Source organism: Chinchilla lanigera, unplaced genomic scaffold, assembly GCF_000276665.1.
Source record: "Chinchilla lanigera isolate Chin_1 unplaced genomic scaffold, ChiLan1.0 scaffold00102, whole genome shotgun sequence".
In the NCBI taxonomy this organism is placed as follows: Eukaryota; Metazoa; Chordata; class Mammalia; order Rodentia; family Chinchillidae; genus Chinchilla; species Chinchilla lanigera.
This window is the reverse complement of record NW_004955503.1, coordinates 6,881,774-6,904,133: the sequence shown is the minus strand read 5'-3', so window position 1 is coordinate 6,904,133 and position 22,360 is coordinate 6,881,774. Positions and strand designations below refer to the sequence as shown.

Genomic DNA, 22,360 nt, shown 5'->3' with positions numbered 1-22,360 from the left:
TTTCTCATGTATTTATTTGCCATTTGTATTTCTTTATCTGAGAAATGTGTATTCATCTCAGCTGCCCATTTTTGGATTGGGTCTTTGAATTTGGGGGGGGGGCTGGTGTTCTTTAATTCTTTATATATTCGAGATAGAAGACCATTGTTCAATTGACAGTCAGCTAAATTATTTTCCCAATTTGTGGGTTTTCTTTTTCTCTGCTGGTGATTTCTTTAGATGTGCAGAAACTTTTCAGTAGGATGAGATCACAGTTGTTGATTCTTTGAATTATTTCATGGGCAGTTTGGTTTTTGTTTATAAACTCTCTGCTTACCCCTATGTCTTCAAGGTTTTTACTTACTTTCTCTTCCAGTAGATTTAGTGTTTTGGTTTTAATATTGAGATCTGTGATCCATTTTGACTTGAGTTTGGTGCATGGTGATAGGCTTGGGTCTATTTTCAGTCTTTGGCAGGTGGCAAGCCAAATTTTCCAGCACCATTTGTTAAAGAAGCTGTCGTTCTTTCAGTGAGTTTGATTGGCCCCTTTATCAAAGATTAGGTGGCTGAGTGTGTTTGTGGCTGTGGCTGTTTCTTCCAGTCTGTTCCACTGATCCTCACGTCTGTGTTTTAGCCAGTACCAGGTTGCTTTTATGACAGTAGCTTGTAGTAAAATTTCAGGTCAGGGATTGTGATTCCACCTGACTTGTCCTTGTTGCCCAGGATTGGTTTCTCTATTCTGGGTCTTTCCTGGTTCCAGATGAATTTAAGGAATGTTTTCTCTAGATCTGTGAGGTATCCAAATGGTAGTTTAATGGGAATTGCATTGAATCTGTACAACAATTTTGGTAGTATGGTCATTTTCACAATGTCGGTTCTTCACAAGGACAGAATCTTAAATGCTGTTAGCGAAAAGCAACAAAACACTTAAAAGGTAACCCCATTGGCATTACAGTAAGTCAATGACTTACAAATATTCAAGTTGCAAACTTTCACACAGAGGAATAGACCTTGCATTTTTTTAATGCTTCACATTGTATATTTGTGTCAAAGGTTATAAGACTCACTTTATTGGAATTATGAATGAATCTGATTTACAAATGTTCTCCCAGAATGGAACTCATTCATAAGTGGAGGATTTACTTCAAAGCAGACTTTTCTACACAAAGCTTAAAGATCAGGAGAGCTTGGAGTGAAGTGTTTCAACCCCTAAAAGAGAACAACTTCTAACCCAAAGTAGTATACCCTGTAAAACTATCTTTCAAAATTTATGAAGAAATAAATTCTGTCTATAACAAAGAAGACCTTAATAAATTCATGCACACCTTATCAGTACTCCAAAAAAATTCTTGTGTGCTTTAGAAAAAGATAATGAAGCCAACAATGCTAAAAAGAATAATGGAATAAATACATCACGTTGTAAGAAGTTAAGTGCGAGGGAAAAATCAGCAACAGGAAAATAGTGTAACGAGAGGAATAAATCAATACCTTTCAATAATAGTTCAATGAAAATTCCACCAGCATTCCTCACAGAACTAGAGGAAATAATCCTAAAATTCAGATGGAAGCAGAAGACACCCAGGATAGCAAAAGGAAATATGGCAACAAGAGCAAAGTAGGGGGCATCATAATGTTTGATTTCAAGTGATACTACAAAGCCATAGTGATAAAAACTACATGATACTGGCACAAAAACAGCCATGTGTGTCAATAGGATAGGATAGGATAGGATAGGATAGAATAGAAAAGAAAGAATAGAATAGAATAGAGGATGAAGAAACAACCCCAGACACATCCAGGCATCTGATCTTTGACAAAGAGACCAAAAATATATGCTAGAGGAAAGATGACCTCTTTAATAAATGGTGCTGAAAAAACTGGCTACACATAAGCAGAAGATTGAATCTAGACCCATATCTCTCACCACATGGTAAAATAAAATAAAAATAGATCAAAGGCCTAAATGTTAAAACAGAAATTTTCATTTGCTGGAAGGTAAAATAGGTTAAACTCTTGGATATATAGGTGTAGGTAAGGACTGTCTGAACAGAATCCCAACTGCAGAAGGAATGATACCAAAATTAACAAATGGGGTCATATCAAATTAAAAATTAAAAAAGCTTCTGCATAGCAAAGGAAATAGCCAACAGAGAAAAGATACAACCTACAGAGTGAAAAAAAAAATTGGCAGCTATTCCTTGGATGGTGGAAAAATATCTAGAATGTATAAAGAACCAAAACATTAGGCCCCTCAGAATGAAGGACCCTATCAAAAACTTGGGTAACTGAAATGAATAGATACTTCTCAGGAAAAGAACACAAATGGCCAATAAATAAACGAAAAAATGTTCAATATCTCTGGCCATTAACGATATGCATATTTAAGCAACACTGAGATTCCATTTTACTCTAGAAAGAATAGTTGTCAACAAGAACTCACATGATAAGAAATGTTGGTGAGGCTGTGCAAGAAAGGAAACCTTATGCATTTTTGGTGGGAATGTAAACCAGTACAATCACTATGGAAATCATAGTGAGATTCCTCAGAAAATTAAAACTAAAAATTGCATTTGTCTCAGCTATGCCCTTCGAGGTATCTTCCCCAAATAGTTAATGACATCATATTAGAGTGATGTACACACAACCATGTTTATAGCAGGAGAATTCATAATAGCTAAATTTCAGAAGCAGTCTATATTTGTCAGCAGATGAATAAACATCTTATACTACTTTCTATAAAGGGTAAATCTCAATTATGTATAGAAAAATAGATTCACATTGAAACCACAATTTTAAGTGAAATAAATCAGACACACAATCATAAATATCGCATGGTTTCTCTTATATAAGAAACCCAAACTATAAATAATTTAAAGAGCAAAAGAAAACAGACAGATAACAGGAAATAGGAAGATAGATTTTTGTCAAATGTGAAAGTGACCATGAGGTGGATGGACGTGGGAGGGAAGACAGGGGAAGGGGATGTGAAAGAAAAATTATGTTTTTAATGTACACCTACCAAGTCCTCACAGTGTATGTCATCATTGTGTACTGCAAACTTGTACAAATTAAAATAATAAGTAAAAAAGAAAAGCTATTTTGATGTCATACATGCCATAGAAAGAGTTCCAAGAAGGAGGAAATGGTTGACAATATTAAATGTAGGAAAGATCAAGCAACATAAAGGTTGTGAGTGCTTTATTTATTTATTTATTTATTTGTCCCAGCATTTATTGCCACGGAGTAAATTAGTTTTGCATCTTCCTAAGCAGTTTCAGTGAGGAAGAAAGCCAGATTTCTGAGAATTGAGAAATGAATGAGAAGGGAACGGCAGTTGCAAACACACCCCTAAAGTACATTTTTAACAAATTTGCTCATAAAGAGGAGCTGGAGAGGGAATTCCTGTGAAGGCAGGATTTTTAAGATGGTAGAGACTTGTGTATGTCCAATTGCTGATAACAGAGATTTGAGAGTGAGAGATTTGATTTGAGCACATTTAATAGCTGATGCAAAGCAGAGGGGAGACAGCAACAGGGGGATCTGTAATTACTGGATAGCTATAAATCTTTAAAGTCGGTTGATATATATTGCTCACATGCTTCCTAAAAGTGCTTTTAACCACCATACACTCTTATCAGCAATTATGAGAGAGCTTGTTTAGTGGTTATTTTTCCATTGTTCCATGTTATTAGAAAAAAACTCACAAAACTGCTTGCCAAAGAATCTCCTTATTGTTCTAATTTGCTCTTCTTTGATTAGTAATGAGTTGAATATTTTAACCAGTTGTGTCCTTCAGTGTTGATGTGTGAATTTAATCTATGTCCTTTGCTCAAAATGTTTGTATCACAGATACATTTTGCCCTAAAAAGTCGAAAGTAAAAGAGTCAGAATGGTTATTGTTTTATCTTTCCAATTATATAGTTCAAAAGCTTTTTTCTTATTGGCAACTCTGGGCTTATCTGAACAGGTAGGTGATTTTCTCAGTGACCACAGGTGCAAGTAAAGTGGGCGGAATGTAGTCTTATACCCTTATCTCCAGTTACCAAGCTCCTTTTCTAACCCAGAGGACATTCCTCCAATGCCTTAAGACTTTGGCTCCCAGAACTCTCCTTAGGGCTGTGCGGTCTCTTTAAGAGCCAAGCTCCTCCCAGTTCCAGGGAAAGTTGCAGCTTTTCCGCCTCTCCAGCGAGTGAGAGGGGCCGGCGTAGGAGCGGGATTACTGTCTTCCCAGAGCTGGAGACCCTCTCTTGAATCCGGCTCTGGGACGTCTAGTCCTCTTAAGGCACCTGTTGCAGGTGACAGGTAGGTCTGTAGCCAGTGGCCTTCCCCTGGCTTTCGCTTCGCGACTCTTTCTGAGCTTCCAGCCCCTTTTTGCTGCAGAAACGCCCCTTCCACCAGATCTGGGACCCGCGTCCTTCTCTACCCATTTTTCGCTCTTCCTGTTTTGCCTTCTCCCTCGCTGACCACCTGTCTTCTCTGCCCTGTCCGCTTCTCTGGACCGCACCCCCAACACTTTTACTGCAGTCTGTTTGGGGCAGTCCCGCTCCGCCACTTTTGGGCTTCTTCTGGTTGGTTCCCTCTCCCACCCATAGCCAACGTGGACCATGTCCCATTTGTGGGCTGCCTCCTGCCTGTCATCCTTGGCGCCAAGTGCCGCGAATTTTCCCACAATCTAGGGGCCCTTAAGAGAGCGGGTGCTGGGGCCAGAGTGGGTCCGAGCTCCTAGCGGGAACTACGCCCTCCAAGACGTCCAGTCACCTTTTTGTGGGTTCTTCTCCCAGTGCCCAGCTATCAAGGTGTCGTTTTCCTGGCCATATGCCGTAGAGTTGGAGGCTGGTTGGCCCTGGGTTCAACCTCTTTGGGCTCCTCTTCACGCTTAGGGCTGGAAACCCAGCTGTGTGCTCCGGTGCTAAACTTCTTGCCTCCTTTCAAGTGGGCTGCGGAAATTTGCTTCCGGAGGAGGGTCTCCTGTGATTATTTGTAAAGGCATAGAAAAGATATTCCTCCAGTCTATAACGCTGGATGAGATGGGGTTTCTGATAATGAAATAATTTGGTTAGAATTCTGGTGGCTCGAAAGAATAATCTGTTTCTAATTAAGCAACCTTCCCCTGCCTTCCCCAGTTCTCTGCTTCTTCAGAACCAACGGACCTAACATTCCCAAATACCACTTTGGGCAGGGTTGACTCTAGACCCTGTACATTTGTGGCAGAAATCAGTCTTCAGTACATCCTGGACCTCCTACTTTTAACTGGGCTTCTTTACTCTTTCAGCCCCACCCCCACTGCTCATAATCAATCCCTGACTTTGGGGCTTTGCTCAGACTCTTCTTTCTTTTCTTCCTGAAAAGCTAAATTGCCAGCAGCACTCCCCACCCCACCGTTAATTCCTGTTCCTCGCTCAAGGTTTGGCTGGAAAGTCACTTCCTTTGGGAAAAACTTACTGAACACACACTTTTGTTTTGAGGCAGAGCTACTAGTTACACTGTATTTTTAAAATTTATTTTTGTTAATTGTATTGGTACATTTTAGATATGTATAGTGATCACATTTATCAGAGGGAATTTATACCTATACATAATCTATATTGATTCTTGTTTTTCCCCAACCCCCTCCCCTCTCTTTATTCCCTCTTAAGAGAATAGAGGAAAAAATTGGATATACTGTTTCAAGGCACATTTTATTTTATAACTCAATAAAGCCCTTAACACAACTCTCAGCTGTTTTTCTACCTAGGTTGTCACCTGTATAAGGGCCAGGTCTGGGCCTCAGACTCCCGTTCTCTTAAATATAAGATACTAACAAATACTTGCGCTAAGAACTGGGGCTGCCATGCTTCCCAAGGATTTGGGTATAGTGATGTTGGGATTAAAGTACAGAGGTCACCATCCTGAGACACTTGAAAACCCACAGTCAGAGTGTGTACTTAAATGTTACCTTTGTAATGAGACGCTCCCTGTCTACCTGCCTTAAATAAGCAACTTTTTTTTTATGCTCCTTCCCTACCTTGTTACATTTCTCTTGCTTGTTTGTTTCTCCTCCCCCTGTAAGTCCTTGTGACTGTGGATTGCTGTCTGTTGTACTTTCTGGTAGACCCCAGGACCCAGAAAAGTAGGAACTGACACTCTTTTGACTCTCCTGGGCCTCAACTAAGCATGCAGTTTGTCACCATACAGGTACGAAGTTGCCTCAGGCCCAGTTCTCTCACAGCTTTCCTTTTGTCAGTTTTGCTCTGAGATAGCGTTCCTGATGGCAACTTTGATCTAGTTGGAAGTGCTTCCCCTTTCTTCTCTTTAATATACAGGTCTTGGATAGAAATTTCTAAAGTTTAAAAGTGGAAATGTTAAAATGCTATGCTTTTTGGTGATAGGAAGGGGTGCTATACCAGGAAGAGGGGTGTATATTGTCAGAGGTCCAGAAGCATTTTAGGAATTTGTCAAAGTCAGTAAGAGGTTGGAGAAAGTTGTCATGCAACAGGGAAGTGAGCAACTCAAAATAATACAAGATGCTACAAATTAGGCTTTTGATATGAAGTCACCTGTAGCTTTTTAGGTGTGCGTTAGTTACTGGATTATGAACTTTATGGAAAAGCCATAGCTGACTGCTACTTGTGTAATCTTTAATTAGATTTATTTTTAATTTTTTTAATTAAATTTTTTTCAAGTTTTGTGAGTACGTTTGCAGTACGTTATGATTACATTCACTGTAGGGAACTGGTACATGTACATAACACATTTCAGTTCTTTTTCTCCTCTTCCACTCCAGACCCCCTTTTATTTTTTTCAGCATCAGGTTAATTTATTTATAAGACCATATAAAGTTAATTGTCATATATACCGATTGAAAACCAGACTACTACACCAAAGAGCACATAAAACATATAAGACAGTTTGTATTAAGTCAAAGTACAATTTTAGATAAGGTGTCCATGCTGAATTATAATACTTTTTTTCCTCTCTCTTTTATTCCTATTATCTTTTATTTCAAGAAATTTCTCTTTCTCTCACTCTTTATATATGTATATGTATATATAATGTGATATTTAAGCTTGTATGTGTGAGTTACCTTACTTAACATTATGGTCTCAAGGTACATCAATTTTCCTACAAATGGCTGGAGTTTGTCCCTCTTTATGGCAGAATAGTACTGTCCATTGTGTGTAAATATCACATTTTCTTTATCTGTTTATCTGCTAATGGACATATAGGCTGTCTCCGTGATTTAGCTATTATGAATTGTGCTGCTATAAATATGGGTACATATACATCACTGTGATATGCTGTCTTTAACTCTTTGGGGAAGATCTGTAGAAGGGGAATAGCTGGGCCAAATAGAATTTCTATTTTTAGTTTTTTGAGGACTCTCCATGCTGATTTACACAGTGGTTATATCAGTTTGCAGTCTCATCAACAATGGAGAAGGGTTCCCTTTTATCCACAGCCTTGCCACCATTTGTTAGTGGTTGATTTCTTTATGTTAGCCTTTTTTTCCGGGCTGAGATGGAATCACAAGTGCTTGATTAGTTTTATAATAGGATTATTATGCAGCACCAGCAAACCACTATGTAACGTAAAACAAAGAGTGCTATTTTGTTTAAAATGTGGTTTGAAATGTTCAGAAAAAGGAAAAGGCGAGAATCCTTCTAAGGACAGAGTTGGAAGATGTTGAGCCCTAGGAAAGTTGGTAAATATGTGATTCTATGATTTAATATGGGCTTCTTTGAAAGTTCAGTTTGCACAAAAACTGTTCAATGTCTTCTAAATTTATCTTCCCAAACTTTGAAGATTGAAGTGATCCAGAGCTCAGTCTGTGGACTTTTCTTCATTCAAAATCTTAGAAAGGCTCTCACCCAGCCTCAAGACTTGAAGTAACATATATCTGGATATTTGTGAGTCCCACATTTATGTCTCTGACTTAGGTCTTTTTTCTTTTTCTTTCTTTCTTTTTTTTTTTTTTTAAATTTTGCGACCGGGTCTCGCTATGCAATTCAGGCGGGCCTTGAGCTCACTTTGTAACCCAGGCTGGTCTCAAACTCACAAAGATCCTCCTGTCTCAGCCTCCCAGTGCTGGGATTACAGGCTTGCATCACCATGCCTGGCTCTAGGTCTTTTTTTCTAAACTATAGCTTTGCATATTCAGTGACCTTTTAACATCTCTATTTGTCTATCAAATGGATACCTCAACATAAGATGGCTAAAGTAGGACTCTTAATTGCTTCATATCTTTAGCATCCCCTGTCTCAGAAAAATTACATCATTATTCATTCAGTTGCTCAAATGAAGAACTAGGAATCATACTTGATATTTTTCTTTTTCTTACACCCCCCGCCACATTCAATTCATGAGAAAATCCTGCCAACCTGATCTTCAAACTATATCATGTATTCTTCTACGTGCCTTTTATCTCTTTTACCCTAGTGTAACCACCACAAGATTGCAATGGCCATATTCTATATCTATATCAATATGTCTATATCTAATCTGTGAGATAGCTTTCTATTAGAATTTGTGGGTCAAGGAGATGTTGATCAAATGGAATAGAGTTTCAGATAGATTACAGAAATAAGTTTTAGAGATCTATTGCACTGGATGATGACAATAGTTAATAATATATATTTTTAAATTGCTAGGAAAATAGATTTTAACATTTTTCACCACAAAAAATAATTTAGTGAGGTGAAGGATATGTTAAGTAGTGAGACTGAATCTCTCCACAGTGTATACATAGATAAAAACTTCATATTTTACCCCATAAACATACATACCTATCATTTGTCAATTAAAACTAAATATAAGATGCATAAAAATTACTTGAGAAATTTGAGCAGGCAAGGCCAAAGCAACACCTTCTCAAACATGCTATGCAAGCACTGTACCACTGAGCTACACCCCTAGCCTGGGGCAATCATAATTTTTGCAGTTGATATGTAAAACACAGTATCTAACTGGTTAAGAAGGGACTTGGCATTTTTCTGATCACTAGGAGTAAGGATGAGCATGTTTTCCTGAGGCTTATTCTATCATGTCCTTTGCACATGTTGTCTTTGGGGTTACATATTTAGTTTATTTGTAAGAAAATTATATTTATTGGAGCTGTTTACCCACTGCCTGTTATATAGTGCAAGTTGTTTTCTGTCTATAATCAGTTGTGTTATAACTGTTCATGTTGTGTAACCCTCTTGTAATCAGATAAAACACAATAAGATACTTAACACGTTCATTGCATTTGGTAATTAAGAGGTCAATGATGAGTCAGTTCAGCAGGTGTGAAGGCAGATCTTAGTGGGCTGTGGAGTGAGTACTGATAAGAAACATGGTACACAAGTTGAAGAAACTTGGGTATGATAGGAAAGACAGTAAGATACAGGGCACCAGGAAATACTTTTAGTTTTGTTTTGCTTTAGAGGAGAGCAATGAACCTATTTATGTGTAGGTGGCATGGAAATTGATGATATAAGGTCCCCAAGGAGCCTGGAAGGGAAGCGTGAAAGGAGAGAACCTTACAGGAAGGGAAGTAGCTCTTCCATTAAGACAAGAGGGAAAGAAAGTGGGACTGGTGAAGCTGTGAAGGAAGGGACTGTGGTGAGGCAAGATTTTGAGAGAGGTAAAGGGCTAGAATGGCATTTGAGAGGAATAGGGACTATAGGGTGATGTCACTGATAAGATGCATATGTGTACCCAAACATTATGTTGTGCATGATAAATCTATATAATTTTCTGTCAATTATACCACCATAAAGCTCGAAAAATAAAACGAGGCTTGGACAGCTTTACTTTGTCTCCGTCTCAAGTTACAGAACCCCGTACACGTTATCTTTGGCAACACCCAGTTAGCCCAGGTTTAGAAACACAGTGTGGACAATCTAGTTTAAGAAATTTGTCTGGGTGGCTGTGACAGAAATATGAGAAGGCAGGAGACTGGATGATGCTGGCAAGAGAATAGTTGAAATGATAGCCTATGTGGCTTTCTTCCCTGTAACTATCTAAACTTACGCTGATCTTCAGTAGTTTTTAAGAGATGGGAAATGCCTATGGCATTTCCACTGCTTCTTTTTTTGTAGCTCTATCAATTCAGGCATTAGAATTAGCTATAGTATCAATGTCTTTAAACCATTGCTAGCAACTTATCAGAAAGGATGAATTGATTTAATGAAGGCCTACAATATGCCAGGATCCTACAGTGCATCCATCGATCGATCAGTTGATCCATCCATCCACCCATCCATCCATCCACACATCAATCCATCCACCCACCCATCCATACACTTGAGAAATAGCAGAGTAAAACTATAACAGTCTGTGGAAGACCACTCCACCCTTGAGGTCTGAGAATAGGTAGAGAGCTAAGGGAGGTCATTATGAAAACAGGCTAGAAGGATAGGGAGTTATAATAATAGAGAAGTATTGAATTAATGGGATTAAAGGTGGAGAAGTCCTGGATGATAAGATGTTGGATGCGGCTGAATGATGCATAATATTCTTGATGCCAGCTCATTCACTCAACAAATATTTGTTGTGTACATTATGGGCCAGATAATACTCTAGGAACTTAAGGTATAGAGATAAAGAGAGTCAGCTTCAAAAAGTCAGCTTCAAAAAGCCCAGTTCCCTTCTCTTGTACTACTTACAATCGAGTGGGGATGATTTCTAAGAATTTTGACACATTCGTTCCTTTTTATAAAATAAAAAGGAGTCCTCATTGATGTGCCAATTCCTGCGGGTAGACATCTATTCAGAACTAATAATAATAATACCAAGATCAAATATTTACATATCTAGGGCTAGGAAACTGTGTCTAGACATTTTGAGAGCCTTACTTTATCTTAAATTCTACTTACTTAATTATAGAAATTCAAGTGTTTCTCCTCAGAGGTTTTAAAGGGGCTTTTTATGTACTATGTCATTATTAAAGATAAATATGTGCAAATCTAACTTGAGCATTTTAATAGTTTTAATTTTTCTACTTTTCTTTTTGAGACAGGGTCTTGCTATGCAGTTTAGGCTGGCCTTGAGCTCACTTTGTAGCCCAGACTGGCCTTGAACTCCCAAAGATCCTCTGGCCTCAGCCTCCTGAGTGCTGGGATGACAGGCGTGCACCACCATGCCAGGTTTTTATATTATTTTTTAGAATATGAGAACATTGCCTCTAACTGTAGATCAGATGTTGATAATGCACGTACTTATCCTGCACTACAAATTTGATTCAATTTGTAATGTAATTACTGTTAAGCAGTTCAGGAGGGAAAGAGGGCTTGCAGTAAGTCAATAGTTTACACTTATTTTGTGTTATTCTCCAATTTATACTTACCTTTGTGTACATATACTCAAAAATATATTTATTAGTATTTTACTTGTTGGAAATTAGTATTTATTTAATGGCTTATAGGCCTTAACGCTTTATACATTGTGTCCTACAAACATGTGCTAATAAGTTTTAAAAATCATCTGCTATGTAGATAGCTCAAATGAAGTTCAACTACAGGTTATTTGATTGTGTTTAAGGTTTCTGTGGCCAGCTAAATCACAGCATCCCTAAAATTAAAAAGAAACCAAATGTATGAAATCACAGTTATGTGTGAACATGGGCTTGATTAGTCACGAACCATCATGATTTCTCATTTAATTGGACTGCGTGGGTGATTTTTAGTTGACATGGCCTGCAAGAGACAATTAGACGCTAGCTAGAGTTCAGTTTAAAAATCCCTACCATTTGTAACCCCTGCAGGAAAAGAGTATCTTCCCTGCAGACATTCTCCTTTATCAGAGCTTGTTTGCTCAGGAAAAATAATGTGATGATGGAGTTTTTTGAAAAATAACAATGTATTGGCTCTTTTGAAAATATTTTATGCATATAAATGACCTGCATTTTACAATGTTCTCTTTTTGTGCAGGGCTGGTGATTGAACACAGGGCCTTGTTACATGATAGGCAAGGGCTCCACCACTGAACTATACTCTATTTATTTGGTTGAACAGTTTTAAATCTTTAAAACGTCTTCGGCTCCAAAGGAAAGGGACTTTGGCAGAGAAGTGTATAAACTGGCCATTGTTCAACTATTAATATTATAGGGGCTCTTATGAAGTCTGCCTTGTTCATGTAAGAGCCAGTATATACTTCTTCCAGTGTAGATTTTGAAAGCTAGAAAGTTAGATGAGGTTTCTCTTACAATGTACTTCCCTGTTGACAGGTGGGATGCTTGGACTTGGGGTATCATTTTTTATGATGGATATACTTCTGTGGACCACATTTATGGAGATCTACTTTCTAGGATAGGTGGCAGGTTTAAGATGAGTGGAGTTATTGAGGAGTAGGAATATAAAGTGCAAAATTATGAGAGGAAAACATTTCCACATCTCAAAAATAACTGCTCTGCAGGAGAAATGTGTAGATTAAGACATTCAGCTTCCTTTTAGGACTTACTTTAGAAAAGTATATGCTATTTGAAATGGTATTTGAAATGGGAATTTCTTTTAAACTACTTATGAACAGAATCTGATAGTATTGAAAAGTAAATATGTATATTCTATGTGGAGGAAATTTTCTCCACATATGGTTCTAAGAGATAACAAGATATTATATTTTAGTGACTTTTGACCTGCCTACCATTATACTCTTATCATCCTTTAGAGCAGATGCCCTTGGTGGGAAGAATTTCCAGTGTGTAGGTGACAGGTGACAAGTCTGAGAAAGTAAGCCAGATTGAGAGCTTCTTAAACCTTGTTCTACTAGTATATTAGTTGAGGACTTTAATAAAAACCCAAGCTTAACTGCCAGTGGTACATGCATGCCTGTCCCATTGGGTGGGTTGTACCACCCAATGGAATTGTTCTGTGCTACCTGATGGGACAGTCAGGCATGTACCACTGGTGGTTCAGATTTGCCTGGCAGTGAGACATATAAATTATGGCTCCATCATGAATGTATTAAAATATAACTTTGTGCTGCAAATGTCTTGACAACAGAACAGTGAAGGGCAAACCACGGGGTGTGTGAGACATGCGCTCCATAGATGATGTGATAATTAACTGAGGTGTCAACTTGAGTTGGTTTAGCATAGTTGTGAGTCTGTCTGGATAAAGGACTTAATAAAGAGGGAAGACCCACCGTAGATGTTGGTGGGGTGACACCAACCAAAAGTTTCTAAGTCTGGATGGAATAAAAAGGGAAAGTAGGAAGTTTTGCTTCTATTTCTTCAGAGGAGCTCCAGTCTTCACCAATACCTTCAGATATCTATCTCCAGGACTCCAGTGCAGACTCTTCAGCTTTACATTGAGGACTCTTTGGCTTCCTGATACAGAGTGACACAAGATTCTGCATTGAGCTCCAGAGCTTTCACTTTGGACCAGACCCTTTGGATCTCCAGCATGTGGATAGTGGTTTTACATTTGTCCACATCTGAGTGCAGCCAGCTATCATAAATAGGCTTACAAGACTACTTTGAAAATCAGTCTCTCTCACTCTCTCTCTCTCTCTGTCTCTTTCTCTCTCTGTCTCTTTCTCTCTCTGTCTCTCTCTCTGTCTCTCATCTTACATTAAATGTGTTCCTCTAGTGAACACTAATACAGATGGGTCAGTTGGGGTTTAACCCAGGTGATCACTGAGAGGCCTCATTCGCTTTTTCATAGCAGAGCCTTGATTCTGTTTCACTTTATCCCAATTCCTGATTTTTCTCCTTTTTGCACCTACTTTAAACTTACACTATTTTGTTATGTTGTATGTACTTTTGTAAGTCACTTTAAATTCTGTCTGGAACAGCGTATATATAAATATCTTTCAAACCGGTCATATCTAATTACTAACATTTGCTTGATATTTATGTGTGTTAGCCTACCTCCATGCAGAGAGGTACAGTGGCTTTCCATCTGGACAAGAATGCTGATTAGATTTCTCAGATTTCATAGAAAGATGTCAAAACAGCCACATGCTCGTGTATTTTTCAAAGGCTATGCTTAATAATGATTAAAACTAAATAGCTACCAATATCGGGTGCTTACTGTAGACCAGATGTTATGCTACATCTTTTATTCATGATGCATACTTGAATTCTCATAGCCTCAGGTAGTTATTATTATTGCTATTTTTCTAAATGTGGAAACTGAGACCCAAAGAAGTTAAATAATTTGCTCAAAGTTCATAAAGCTAAAAATTGGTGAATCTGGGATTTGAACCCACACAGCCTCATCTCAAATCCACTGCTATTAAACACTATTCAGTGCTATACTATCCTTAATTAGAAATCTAGCACATGAGAACTCCAAATCCTAGTAGAAGGACTCTTCCTGTTCCTGAGTTATACCACATTCACAAGTCCTACAGATTTTACTTCAGTGTTATGTTTGCAATATTCCCTTCTCTCCCTGCTACTGTTGCTCTCTCCTCTTGGTTTTCATCATGTTCTCTCTGGATTTATACCATATCCTCTTCAAGTCCATATTCTGCATAATTGCTAGAGTGAGCTAACAAAGTTCTTGCCTTACCTGAGACTCTTCAATAGTTCCTATTGTCAAAGGCTAATTAGCCATGTTCTGAGGCATAGCATATGGAGCTCTCCTTGCCCCATGTGATACGATTCCCCACTTGCCCCTATACGATTCCCCACTTGCCCCTTTCACCCACCCCCTTTAAAATTTACCACCCAGTCTTATTGCACTGCTTACTCATACCATGTTGCTAAATACCTCCATGGTTTTGTAAATGCTGTACACCTTCCCTGGCAAGCTCTCTTTCTCTTGACTCACCAACTGTTGCACATTTGTTTACAATGAGTTCATTCCTGCTGAATATCCTCGTTCTAGTTCCTTTTCCCTAAGCTGCATCAGATGCCCCATCTTGACATTCTCCCAATATTCCATGCATATATTTCTTTGCTTACTATGTTTCTGGAGTGAGATAGAATCTCAGCATTGTTTTTCTTTACATCTCTCAGATGATCAGTGATGTTGAACATTTTTTTTCATGTATTTATTTGTCATTTGTTCTTCTTCTGAGAAGTGTCTGTTCATTTCAAATGCCCATTTATGGATTGGGTCTTTAAATTTAAGGGATCTAATTTTTAAAAATTCTTTATTTGTTCTAGATATTAGTCCTTTGTCTGATATTAGTCCTTTGAGCAGCTAGCTAAGAGTTTTCTCACACTGTGGGTTGACTTTTTCACTCTCTTGTTATTTCCTTTGCTGTGCAAAAGCTTTTTAATAAGATGAGATCCCAGTTGCTGATTCTTTGTAGTATTTCCTATGCCACTGAGCTTTTGTTTATGAACTCTTGCCTACACCTATGTCTTATGAGTTCTACCTATTCACTCTTTCAGCAGATTTAGTATTTCTGTTTTAATATTCAGATCATTGACCCATTTTGATTTTAGTTTAGTGCATGGTGTTAGACATGGGTCTAGTTTTACTCTTCGGCATGTGGAAAGCCAGTTTTTCTAGTACCATTTATTAAAGAGGCTTTCTTCCAGTGAATGTGTTTGGACCCTTTGTCAAAGATCTGGTTGCTGAGTGCGTTTGAAGTTGTTTTTGCTTCTTCTAATCTGTTACATTGATCCTCAGGTCTGCTTTTTTGCCAGTATCATGCTATTTTTATGACCAGGTTTCTGTAGTATAATTTCAAGTTAGGGATTGTGATGCCCCCTGCCTTGCCTTTGTTGCCTAGAACTTCTTTGCAATGCTAGGTCCCTTCTGGTTCCAAGTGAATTTTAAGAATGATTTCTCTATTTCTGAGAGGTATGCTAATAGTATTTTGATTGGGATTCATTAAGTCTGTCTAGGAATTTTGCGAGTATGGCCATTTGCACTGTTTTGGTTCTTCCTACCCAACAGCAAGGGATATCTTTCCTTCTTTTAAAGAGCAGAATATATTTATTGGGGGAAACAAAGCTTCTATCTGACAGAGAGAAAGAAGGGGATGAGAGTGTGTTGCCCTCCATTTTCTGATATCCTTTTCAATCTAATTTTTCAGAGTACTGGAGTTTTCAATGTAAAGTTCTTTTACTTCCTTCATTAGATTGATTCTGTAGTATTTAATTTTTTCAGTGCTGTTATAAAAGGCATCGTTTCCCTAAATTCCTTCATAGTGAGTTTGTTATTTGTGTACAGGAAAGCTATTGATTTTTCAGTGTTGACTTTGTATCCAGCTACTCTACCAAATCTGGTTATTAAATCTAGAAGTCATTTGGTGAAATTTTTGGGGTCTTCTATGTAAAGGATGATGTCTTCTGTAAACAATGATAATTTAACATGTTCCTTTCTTATCTTTATTCCTTTTATTTCTTTCTCTTGTCTATTTTCTCAGTCTAATGTTTCCAGAACTATACTGAGTAGGAGTGGTGATAGTGGGTATCATAATCTTTTTCATGATTTTAGAGCAAAAGCTTTCAGTTTTTGGTCATTTAGTATGTGGTCAGCTGTTAGTTTGTCATAGATGGCTTTTATCATGTTGAGATAAAGACCATCTATTCCAATTTTGGTAGGTTTTTTAAATCATAAATGGGAGTTGGGCTTAGTCAATTGCTTTTTCTACATCTATTGGGATAACATATGGCTTTTGTCCTTGGTTTTGTTAATATGGTGGATTACATTTATTGATTTACCTGTGTTGAACCATCCTTGCATCTCTGGGCTGAATTATAGTTTGTCATGTTGTATAGTCTTAATGATTTGCTGCATTCTGTTTGCCAATATCTTATTGAGGATTTTTGCTTCTGTGTTCATTAGTGAGATTGGCCTATAGTTCACTTTTTTTTGGTTGGATCCTTCTCTGGTTTTGGTATCAGTGTAATACTTGCTTCTAGGAGTGACTTTGGGAGTGTTGCTTCCATTTCAATTTCATTAAAGAGTTTGAAGAGTAATGGCATTCGGTTTTCTCTCAGTTTCTTGTAGAATTCATCAGTTAATCTGTCAGGAACTGGGCTTTTCGTTGTTGGTATGTTTTTAATTATATCTTCAGTTTCACTAACTGGTATTGGGTTATTTAGAATTTTTATATCTTCTTTATTCAACTTCAATAATTCATATGTAGCTTGGAATCAGTCCATTTCTTCTGTGTTTTCCATCTTAGTAGAATAAACGTTCTCAAAGTAGGGTACTGATGATCTTCTGGATTTCTGAAGGATCAATTATGATTTCATACTTTCCAATCCTCATTGCATGAATTTGAGTCTTTCCTTTTTTGGTACGGTTGGCTAACAGTTTGTCAATTTAATCTTTCAATGAATCAACGCTTCAATTCATTTATTTTTTTGTATTATTTTCTTAATCTGAATTGCATTAATTTCTGCTATGATCTTTATAATTGCCTTCCTTCTTTGGGATTTGGGCTTGACTTGCTCATCTTTTCTAAAAGTTTGAGGTTCAACATTTGTTTCTTTGAACCACTCTGTTTTCCTGATGTGAGAGCTCACCACTATTATTTTTCCTCTTAGGACTGTTTTCATTTGTGTCCCATAATTTTTGGTATCTTGCCTTGGCATTATCATTTAATTGTAGGTAATATTTAAGTTATTCTTTAATTTCCTGTGACCCATTGTTTGTTCAGTTGAGTGTTATTTAATTTCCATGTATTTGTATAGTTTTGTGGTTTCTTTTGCCATTGATTTCCAATTGCATTGACTATGGTCAGATGATATTCATGGGATAATTTCAGTTCTTTTGCATTTACTTAATCATGTTCCATGGTCTAGTATGGGGTCTATTTTTGGGAACATCCCATGCACTGCTGAGAAGAATGTGTATTCTGATGTTATGGAGTGGAACACTCTCTAGTTTTCTACTAAGTCCATTTTTTCACAGGTTTGGTTCAGTTCTGATATTTCTTTGTTGAATTTTGTCTAGTTGATCTATATCATTGTGAGAGTGGGGTACTAAGGTCCCCCATTACAATTTTGTTCTTGCTTATTTGATTTTTCATATCTGTTAATACCTTTGTTATATAGTTGGGTGCACTTGTATTTGGTAAATATATATTTATAGTTGTTTCTTTTCGTCTTGGTTTTCCCTTAAAAAGTAAGTAATGACCTTCTTAGTATATGTGCTGCTGAAGTGAGCATGGTAGTGACCTTCTTTATCTTGAATAGAATAGCTACCCCTGCTTTTTTTTCTGGGTTCCTGTCTCATGGAATATTGTTTTCCATCCTTTTATTTTCAGTCTATGAAATTTTTTTGAGTTAAATATTTTTCTTAAATGCAGCATATTGTTTATGTTGTTTCTTGATTTATTTTGCCAGTCTGTTTCTTTTGATGGTGAATTGAGATCTTTTACACTGAGGGTTATAAATGATTTGTATTGGCTTCTCCTTCTCATATTATTTTCCTATTAATGGTTCCCTGTCTTTCCCCTCTGTTTAATTGCTTTTCCCCCCGGTATCTTCTTCCTACTGGTACTCTTGTAATTGTGGTCTTTATTATCTCTTTCTAGAATATTTTCAGAGCCCTTTGTAGAGCTAGTTTGGTTGTCATGAATTCCTTCATTTGTTCTTTGTCATGGAAGTGTTTTATTTCATCATTAATTCTGAAATATAATTTTGCAAGACACATCAGTCTGGGTTGGAATTTTTTTCCTCAGGACTTGAAATACTTCACTCTAAGCTCTCCTTGAATTAACAGTTTGTGTGCCAGTCTTCTGTGAATCTGACAGGCTTTCCTTTATAGGTTATTTGTTTCTTTTGTTTAACAGCTTTTAATATTCTATTCTTGTGCTGAATTTCTGGAATCTTGATTATTATATGCCTTGATGTATACTTATTTTGGTCATGGCTCATTGGAGTTCTTTATGGATCAGTTACTATATCTTAAATTATTTTTCCATGCTCTTGAAGTTTTCTGCTATTACTTCTGTGAACACGATTTTATGTTGTTTGTGCTGTTCCTGCTTTTTCATTGACTCTGATCCATCTTATGTTGTCCCTCTTTTCATCATCTTGTAATTGTTGAATTGTTTTTTCATGGTTCCCTGCTATTTTTCAGAGATCTTTCTTTTTCTGATTACTAACCAAGATCCTGTCTTCAGGGTCTAATATTCTATTTTCAGTTTCTTTCATTTGGTTTTGCAAGCTTTCAATGGTATTTTTAATTTCCTGGGTATCTCTTTGAATCTTTTGCATGGATTCCATTTCTTTCCTGTGTTAGGCATTAATAGCTTCCATATTTTTCTATGATCCCCTATTTTTTTTATTTATGTCTACTCTAGATTGTTGTGCAAGTCCTTCATTGTGTTTGTCATCTCTTTTTTGCCTGTGAAATTATTTCTGTTCTGATTTCCTCTATAGTAACATCTATATGTTTTAAAAAAACTTCTGCTGTTGTCATTCAAGAGAATTCAGGTGGATGGCTTCTGATTTTCATCTATCACTTTGTTGCCTGGATTTGTCCTGAGTTTGCTGGAAGTCTGGGATTGCATTTTCCTTCTGCATCTTATCATATTCTATTTTCTTATTTTAATTTAGTTTCTGTATTGGTATTTTTTCTTTTGTTTCATAGCTTTATCACTGGTATTGAGGATTCCCTAGGAAATGTCTGTTTTTCCAAGTTGTCTTCTAGGTGTAGCTGTGTATTAGTTTTTGTGTCTTTCCCAAAATCCTATCTGCCCACTTTATTTGGGATGAGGAGTTGCTATCTATTTAACTCAGCACCCAGTCCTCTGGTACTGGATTATGGGGATGATTATGACCCCGGATTGTCACAGGATTATCATACATAGAAGAACAACTGATTACAAGAAGTATGGCATCCTGGCTAAAGTAGGACAGTTAGCATTAATGATATCATCAAACAGAGTCTTAAAACTGACAACCTGTGGCAACTGCTAATTTGGTATCTCTACCCCTAGGAGCAAGCTCCATAGTTATTTAACAACATTTAATATAAACCAGGAATTTGTGTGCAGTGAGTTTCCCCTTGGTAAAGTGATTTTATCTTGTGAAGAAGGGAAATTTAAGATGGATAGGGGACAAAACATCGCAAAACTGAAGATAAATATAGTGGAAGGAAGACTGAAGGACAAAGGTTGATCACCCAAACTTTGGGAAGTTGGAGATGAGGATAGGAGAGAAAGAATGAAAGAGAAAGCAAAAGAATATTGAGGTAAACCAGAAAGACTGGAAACAATTTTCATTCACATGTAAATATCAGAAGATCAAGAAAGACCACTGAGGAAAGTTAGAGGCAGGACAGAGAAAATAAACCTAACAATAAAATACAAAACCTGAATTATCACCCCAAAGGAAAGCAAAATAAAAAAAATTCCTCTGGTTCCTCCAGTTCTGTGCTAGTTTCTTTGTCAGAGATGAAATCTGTACTGAGTAACCTCACCAAGTCTGCAATAGCATTACTGCTGGGTGGGGCTGGTCTTGGCCAGACCACTGACTCCTCTCATACGTGTTTGTCATAGGGCAGAGGGACTGCCCTTGTCCACCACTGGCCAAGGCCGTTTGCCCGTTTGCATTACTGGTCACAGAACCAGGGGCTGCTTCCAGTCCTTTGTAACTAGGGCTAACGCTGGCTTTTTGTAGTTGCCAGAATGGAGTCTGGGTGGTCCTGGTTCCTACTTCTCATGAGAGTTTCCCCAGCCTCCTATCCAACTGCCAGCTGTCTCCTGTGACTGGATGGCCCTTTTCCTTTTCCACTCTAGGATGTTAACAGTGAATCAACTTTGGGGCTATTGTGATGCTAGAGTTTGAGTCTCAAGCCCTTTGAAATAAAATAAAAATCCCACCCACCCACTACTTGCTTTTCCATGTGATTGTGTGTCAGGCACTGCACTAGTTCATTCACCAACTGCTGCTGGGGTGTGGGGTCACTCAGGAAACAATGCCTTGTGTTCTCACTGCTGCCTCTGGCTGTGTAAGACTCCCCTCCAGGTCAGGTCTCAGTCTACCAGGGAGGAGCAAAGTTGCTTTTGCTGTCTCCTCGCCTGCCAGGTCAGCTGTAACAGCTGCTCTTGACATGCCATGAGGTTTCAGGTCTGCAGTGGTGAGCTATTTCTTCCATAGCAATGAATTCTATTTTCTCCTCCACTATCAGTTCTTTCATGGTTTTCATGTGCCCTCCACTCCCTTTAGATTCTCTATAGGTTGTTGTTTTTCAGAATCTTGGCACTTTATTCTGGAGAAGCTGAGTAGCTGACACTCAGCTCTCCACCATTTTCACAAATTCTTCGCTATTGTCCCATCTTCCATAGTCTGAGCATGCTGCATTATACATTTTTAGCAAATTATTGAAAACTTACGGAAAGTCTTCATTTGAGAGAGTTACAAGGTGAAATGCGTTTTTTAGGCAGTAACATTAAATGACAAAATATTTGAAATATACTTTGTATTGTTTATTCTGTATTTTAAAAGAATCTTGACATAAAATATTTTACAGTTTCAATTTGTTTAAAGCCTCTTAATTCCTCATATGTTTTTGGATTGTAAAACTCATGAAGGCAAGAAGAAAGTTTAGTTACATTAATTTTAAAAGGTTTTAATTATTTTATAAAAGTATAACTGACATATAGTAGATTGTACATTTGAAGTATAAAATGTTTTCAATTCTGACATTTACTTACATTTGTGAACTCATCATCATAATCAAGATAATGAGCTTGCCCATCACCTCTTGCTATGATTTGAATGTGTTCCCCAAAGTTTATATGTTGGAAAATTAATTTGGTATGCAATAGTGTTTAGCATTGGGACCTAATGGAATTGTTTTGGTTATGAGGCTTCCACGCCCATGAATGGATTCATGTCAGTATCCTGGGAGCAGGTTTATTATAAAAGTAACTTGAACTCCACTTTTCCCCTTTCCCCCTTTCTGTATCTCTTACATAACAGTATTTTCTCTTCTACCTTCTGCCTGGGGAGGTTATAGCCAAAAGGTCCTTACCAGATGTTGCCCCTCAACCGTGGACTTTCTAGTCTCCAGAACTGAGCCAAATACATTTCTTATCTTTATAAATTATCTAATCTCTGGTATTTTGTTTTACCAACACAAAGTGGACAAAGACACCTTGAAAAGTATGCTTGTGCCATGTTGTAACCAAAAATTTCCTTCTCATCTACCCCTATATACCATTACCACACCTTCCCTGGAACCAGTGATCTTTTTTTTGTCACTATAGGTTAATTTGCATTTTCTATAGCAGCACATCAATGAAATAATGCAGTATATGTCCATTTTTGGCTGACATTTTAAAATCAGTGTAATTATTTTGAGATTCATTTATGTTGTGGTATCAGTTAGTAGTTCATTTCTTTATGTTGCTAAGTAATTTTCCATTGTACGGATATGTTGCAATTTACTCATACATTCACCTCTTAATTGACATTTGTGTTTTCTCCAGGTTTTGAGTACTATGAATAATGTTGTTGTTAACATTCCCATGTAAATCTGCATAGGCATTTGCTTTT

At 37.4% G+C, this 22,360-nt stretch overlaps 1 protein-coding gene across 1 annotated transcript in view; it reads left to right on the top strand.

Annotated features, from left to right (window-relative positions):
• Nucleotides 1-4,150: 4,150 nt before the first annotated feature.
• Sytl4 (synaptotagmin-like 4) overlaps nt 4,151-22,360 on the top strand; it is a 78,721-nt gene continuing 60,511 nt past the window's right edge. The window contains exon 1 of the mRNA XM_005406935.2: nt 4,151-4,281. The gene's annotated coding sequence lies outside the window, so the exon portion shown is untranslated. The remainder of the gene's footprint in view (nt 4,282-22,360) is intronic.